General features: G+C 34.7%; 1 non-coding gene across 1 annotated transcript; it reads left to right on the top strand.

Moving 5' to 3' along the window:
• Positions 1–1835: 1835 nt before the first annotated feature.
• Positions 1836–1907, top strand: TRNAC-ACA. The gene has a single exon. It is a non-coding gene; the product is annotated as a tRNA-Cys (tRNA).
• The last annotated feature ends 5488 nt before the right edge of the window (positions 1908–7395 follow it).

The following is a 7395-nucleotide window of genomic DNA, read 5'->3' as shown; positions in this document are numbered from 1 at the left end:
GCTACTTAGAGTAAATAAAGAGATTACAAATTTTAGTGTTGCCAGTGCTAATTAGAAGTGCTTGAAATCTGTTCTATGCAAAAAGAGAAATTCTTTTCTAATGTTTCTTTTTTTCATTTATGAAATACACATTCTTGTGTTTAATAATATACACCAGATTCTGTTCCATCAGAGAGAGAAGAATCCATGCTATAATTTGAGACTCAAAATAGCCAAAGCAAACTTAAGAAAGAACAAAGCTGGAGACACCACATTCCTGACTTCCAGTGAATTACAAAGCTACAGTAATTTTTAAAATACGGTACAGACATAAAAACTGACATATAGACCAATGGAACAGAGTAAAGAGTCCAGAAATAAACACACCTATATGATCTATTGATCTTTAGCTGAAGTTCTAAGAATAAAGAGTGAGAAAGTATGGTCTCTTCAATAAATGGTGCTGGAAAAATCAGACAGCCACATGAAATAGAATGAAATTGGATTTTTATCTTGCAGCATATACAAAAGTCAACTCAAAATAGGTGAAAGATTTAAACATAAGACCTAAATCTATAAAACTAAAAGAAGAAAATACAGCAAAACACCTTCATGACATTAGTGTTGGCAATTATTTCATGGATATGACACCAAAGGACAAACACATATGCAAGTGGGATTACATCAAACTTCAAAGCTTCTGTACAACAAAGAAAACAATCAACACAGTGAAAATGCAACATATAAAATTTTTGCAAACCATAAATATGGTAAGGGATCATTTTCCAAAGCATAAGGAAGTCCTACAACACAATAGCAAACAGCAATGCCCAATATAAAAATGAGCAAAGTACTTGAATAGACATTTCTCCAGCAAAGACACATACACGGCCAAACTGTATAGGAAAAGATGCTCAAGGTCACTAAGCCACAGGAAACTGTACAAAGAGATATTACGCCCCACATCTTAGAATGGAAACTAAAGAAAAAAAAAAAGACAAAACAAAATAGAAAAAAAAAAACAAAACAGTTAACAGGTATTGACAAAGATGTGGAGAAACTGGAATACTGGAACACTGCTGATAGGAAGGCAAAGTACTGCAGTCATTACGGAAGATATCATGGAGGTTCCTTAAAAATAGAACTGCCATATTATCTAGCAATGAAAATTCTGGGTATATATATCCTAAAGAATTTAAATCAGTATTTCTATGAGATCTGTACTCCCATATTCATAACAATGTTCTTTATATTAGCCTAGATATGAAATCAACATCAATGTCTACTGATTTATGAATGGAAAAAGAAAACAGTATAGTTCAACTCTTAAAAAGAAGGAAATTCTCTTTATAATCAACAGGACTTAGAAGTAATCTAAATGGCCATTGATAGATGAATGGATAAAGAAGTTGTGGTACACATAAACAATGGAATATTACTCAACTCTAAAAAGGACTGCATTTGAGTCAGATGAAATGAGGTGGATGGACACAGATCCTGTTATACACGGTGAGGTAAGTCAGCGAGACAAAAACAAATATCATATATTGACACATATATATATATAAGGAAACTAGAAAAATAGTACTGATGAACTCATTTGCAGGGCAGAAAAAGTGGCACAAATGTAGAGGACTGTCTTGTGGACACGGGGGAGGAGAGGGTGAGATGAACTGAGAGAGTAGAATTGATATATATATACTACCATGTGTGAAATAGAGAGCTGATGGGAAGCTGTTCTTTTACACAAGGAGTCCAGACTAGTGTTCCATGATGACCTAGAGGGGTCAGAGGCTGTAGCGGGAGAGGATATTTATATGCTTATGGCAGATTTGCATCGTGGTACAGTAGAAGCTTCCCTGGTGGCTCAGATGGTAAAGCATCTGCCTACAATGCGGGAGACCCAGGTTCAATCCCTGGGTTGGGAAGATCCTCTGGAGAAGGAAATGGCAACCCACTCCAGTACTCTTGCCTGGAAACTCCCATGGACGGAGGAGCGTTGTAGACTACAGTTCATGGGGTCGCAAAGAGTCGGACACGACTGAGCGACTTCACTTTCACTTTTCACAGTAAAAACCAACACAACATTGTAAAGCAATCATCCTCCAAGTTAAAAAAATTAAAAAGGAAGCCCTGCCATATGCAACAGCATGAAGGAAAGTAGAGGATATTATGCTAAGTGAAATGAGCAAGGCACAAAAAGATAACTACTGCATGACTCCATTTATATGAAGACCCCAAACAGTCAAACTTATAGAAAGAGTGTAGAATGGTAGTTGCCAAGGGAGACAAAAATGGGGAAATGTTCAATGGTTATAAAGTTTTGATTATACAAGATGAATAAATCCTAGAGTTCTGTTATGTGCTCATAGTTAACAGCACTGCACTGTGCCCTGAAAAATTTAAGAGTATAGATCTCATGTGGACTATACTGATCACAGTAAAAAACATAAATAAAAGAAGAGAAGCACAAACAGCTTAACTTTCTAACATTGTATTCCTTATATTATTCCAGGGCCATACAAGCAATGTTTTCAAAGGTAGTTCTTCATCCAGATTATTAATTTTCAATACATCAGTGTGCAAAATTCATATCATAAGAAGACTCTTTCACCCTCAAAATATTTTTCTATGGCTTTGTTTACTTCTATGAAGGTCATTTATCAAATGGTAAAACATACATGCACTTGGAAATGTTTAGATTTTATAGTTGTGACTATATTCTTCAACTAGATACAGGTCCTTTTTTAAGGTTAAAAGAGAACCGCAGATATGGTCTACTCTTGAGTTGATAAATCAAAAAACAAAGTATAAATCAATATTATATTTTAAATGTTAACTTAAAAACTTAAGCAGATGGAATATATTATTTTTCATTTGATTTTCAAATGCTACATTCTTAATTTACCCTAGTTTATCCAGAAGAATCAGCACTTTATTCTCAGAGGAAATCAATGTTATTTAACAGAAGCTCTGGGCAAAATTTTTCAGAGTATATTTTGCATACGTTTGGTCTTACTTACTGAGATCTTTAGTGTTATTGAAATCATATTTACCATGTATGATAGAAAATGAGAATGAATTTACTTATAAAAAATTGTCAAAGAGCAGGAATTCTACTCTATGGACAATATAATATGGTTTTACAGATTCTGTGTCCAAGTATTTGGGATAGTATTAATGCCATAATAGAGTAAAAGTAGTGTCTCAGTGGTAAAGAGTTTGCCTGCAATGCAGGAGCCTCAGGACGCATGGGTTCTATCCCTGGGTGGAGAAGATGCCCTGGAGAAGAGCGTGGCAACCCATTCCAGTGTTCTTGCCTGGGGGTCCCATGGACAGAGGAGCCCGGTGGGCTATGGTCCACAGAGTCACAAAGAATCGGACATGACTGAGTGACTGAATACACACACATTCACACACACACTCACACACACACACACAGAAGAATCAGTGTGCTTGACTAACCAAAGATCATTAAAGATTATTTCAAACTAGAATTCCCAAGTGAAATATCCCGGCTTGGCAGAATTTATTAGGAAAAATGCAACAGTTGATAGTTATTTATTTGATGTATATATTTTTTCTGCTTGAAAAGATTGTAAACTGTTGAATGCAGTGAATATTACATTTGTTTGACATCCTAAAGCAGGAATTAGGAAACATGTTTCTGTATATGGAAAGGTAATAAATATTTTGAGTTTTTTGGGTCATATCGTCTCTGTCTCTTTCAAAATCACTAAACTCTGCCATTTTAGTGCAAAACCACAATTTGAAAACAAGCAAATGTGGTAGTATTTTTTTAATTGTAGGATAATTGCTTTACAATGTCATGTGGCAGTTTTAATAAAACTTTATCTACAAAAATAGGAAGACAGTTTGGCCTGTGGACAATGGTTTACAAATTCTTCTATGTGGGCATATTGTAGTGCATAATAAACATGGTCTTAAATATAAAACCAGTATAAAGTCTCACTTGCTTTTAAACATTTCTCTACAGTATTAATTCTTTGTCATTTTGTTAATAAATGACAATCTATGGTGTACTTGTTGTTGTTCAGTCACTAAGTTGTGTCTAACCCTTTGCAACCCCTTGTACGGCAGCACTATCTGCAGAGTTAGCTCAAATTCATGTGCATTGAGTCGGTGATGCTATCTAACCATCTCATCCTCTGCCACCCTCTTCTCCTTTGCCTTCAATCTTTCCCAGCGTCTGAGTCTTTTCTAATGAGTTCAGTATCAGTATTGGAGCTTCAGTTTCAGCATCAGTCCTTCCCATGAATATTTAGGACTGACTTCATTTAGGATTGACTGGTTTGTAGTCCTGGCTGTCCAAGGGACTCTCAAGAGTCTTCTCTAGCACCAAAATTCAAAAGCATCAATTCTTCAGTGCCCAGCCATCTTTATGACCCAACTCTTAGATCCATATGTGACTACTGGAAAAACCATAGCTTTGACTATATGAGCTTTATTGGCAAAGTGATATCTTTGCTTTTTAATACACTGTCTAGGATTGTCATAGCTTTCCTTACAAGGAGCAAGCATCTTTTAATTTCTTGCAGTCACTGTCCCCAGAGATTTTAGAGGCCAAGACAAAAATCTTCCTGCTGCCACTGCTTCCACATTTCCCCCTTCTATTTGCCATGAAGTGATGGGAACAGATACCATGATCTTAGTATTTTGAATGCTAAGTTTTAAGCCAGTATTTTCACCTACCACTTTGACTCTCAAGAGGCTCTTTTGTTCCTCTTCACCGTCTGCCATTAGAGTGGTTTCATCAGCATATGTGATGTTGTTGATATTTCTCCCGGCAATCTTGAGTCCAGCTTGTGATTCATCCACCCTGGCATTTTGCATGACATACCCTGCATATTAGTTGTACTATGAACATTAAAATCCACTTAGAAATTAACTATTGACCGTACTTTATTTATAAGCTAATATCTGTCATATAAAAATACAAACATGTACGTACGAAGGCCAACAGTAGCAGTGGAGTCAGTGTAATACGGCAATTTTGTTTCTGATTTTGTCAAATTGCAGCAATGCACATTACGTTTATTTTTATAACAAAGCTAACCATTTTAATAACACAGTAGATTGAGATTGTTCTACATGACTTAGTTATGCATGAAAATTAATACAGCTGCTCATGGTTTATTTATTGGAGAAATTTTTTAAAAATACATGAAAGATGCCCTATGCTAAGAAAACTACTGGTTGTCATTTTTTTAACAGTGATTTTTTCCATTCAATTATTTCAGCAGATATAATTGCAGCCTCTGATATCCTATCACAATGATTTAGGATTTTAATCACTTTTATTGGTGGAAAACTTGTACAGATTTTCAGCACTTTCACAGCACTATGTGAAGATAGCAGTAAGATTACACGTGATAAAGTTAACACAGTTTTGTTATTGTAAGTCAGAAGCAAAGATTACTGGGTCCTGAATTTAATAACTTAAAAGGTTTTAATTATGTGAAGAAGCCGCTACAGAACGTTGAACTTTTCTTTTTTTATGATTATTTGGTTAGAACAATAGAACTCAGAAAGCTATATCAGAAAAGATCATTGTAAAATTATGGAAATGAAAAAAAGAAATACATTTTAAGTGCTCTTCTACACTGTAATAATATTCAGTGCATTATAGATATAATAATGTTATGAAGAGCATGTGTTTTAAAAACTGACATATCCACACATGCTTATTTCTATGTCTACATATTTACTTCTATGTCTAATCCATCATTACAAAATACTCATATACCAGATATTGATTGCTCATTTAGAATTATAACTCCTAAAAGGAATACCTGAATTCAACTTCTTAAGCTTAAGAAAAGTATGTTTTTTTTCTTTAGTGGAAGATGGAACCTCTAAAAGTCATTCTCATTTTCCAAGATTTTTTAGTGACTCTAAAAAATAAATGTAGGAATTAATATAGCAGTTATGATCATTTAAATTTTACATAACAATCTGACTTGTGTGGCTTGCAGTAACAAAAGGATTTTGTCCTAAGAGTACAGGAGTCAGAACTTGAGTAGATTAAAAGATTGAATATTCGTGAAAGTGGCTTCCTCACTTGACCTCTTGCCTATTTGTTTCTCTTCCTGTATGTTCTTCATGTACTGCGTTCTTCTTTATTTGTGAAAGTGAAAGTTACTCAGTCGTGTCCAGCTCTTTGCAACCCCATGGACTGTAGCTTTCCAGGCTCTTGGGTCCATGGGATTCTCCAGGCAAAAATATTGGAGTGTGTTGCCATTTCCTTCTCCAGGGGATCTTTAAAACCTAGGGATCAAACTCAGGTCTCCTGCATTGCAGGCAGATTCTTTACCATCTGAGCCACCAGGGAAGCTCTTCTTTGTTTATATGACAGATTTTTGTTGTTGTTGTTGTTAACCGAGAGAGGTTGTATTTACATGTTCTCAGTTTCATCCACTTAGATATTGTTCCAAAATCTAGAGCACACATTCACATTATCTCAGCTCCTATCACCTTTGTACTAATTAGCCTTGGAAGTAGGTGGGGTCATGTCACAGGACATGCTTTTGATAGAAACATGTGGATCAGGAGAGGTCAGCCACTACTGGATATGATGTGTGATAACTGGATGGTTTGCACAATCAAATAAAAACAAAAACAAAAAAACCCCATAAGTGTTCCTCAACATAGCGTGCATTCTTAAAAAAAAAACAAAAAAAAAAAAACAAAAAAAAAACTTTTAGACCTTCCAAAATTCAAAGCAAAAATATAAATTAAAAACTCTAATCACTCCTCATGTTTATTAGGTGAAGAAATAGCCTGTTTTTCCATAAAACTTCCTGAGGCATTTCAAGAATGTCTTCTCAGATTCCTTAAAAATTATGACATACATAGCTTTTCTCACTTGACTTTCTAATGTAACAGATAATGTTACTGCATTTCTGAGCATGCAACCATTTTCCTGCAATTCTTGCCAAATCTTATTGTTAATGATATAGTCTTAATATACAATGGAAAGTTGTATTTTTATTATTATTTTATTCAGTATTTTAAATTAAGTGAGTTTTGGTTTCTTTGATCTCAAACAAGTGAGAACTCTATTTCCTAAAGAACTTCACTGGAAAATATTGGACTCTTCATGTCCAAGGTCATTTTTAGTCTTCACCTTAATTCATATCGTTTGTCTCTGTTAAGTAGGTTCTCAATATGTTTACTTATTTCCCAAAATGTATCTTCACCCATTTGATTTCCTACTTATGAAACCTCAATGTCTTGTTAATCTAATTACATTAGACACAGTATTTAATCCCTGGATCCTCATACTTTTCTCCACCCTCCTTTGGTAAACTCATCCAAACTTTTGGCTTCAACTCATTTAGATGCTGAAATTCTAAAATTTATATGTCCACCCAATTTCTTTCTCATGAACTAGTA

Source organism: Bubalus bubalis, chromosome 13, assembly GCF_019923935.1.
Source record: "Bubalus bubalis isolate 160015118507 breed Murrah chromosome 13, NDDB_SH_1, whole genome shotgun sequence".
Lineage (NCBI taxonomy): Eukaryota > Metazoa > Chordata > Mammalia > Artiodactyla > Bovidae > Bubalus > Bubalus bubalis.
The sequence above is the reverse complement of the archived record's forward strand: the minus strand, read 5'-3'. Positions and strand labels throughout refer to the sequence as shown.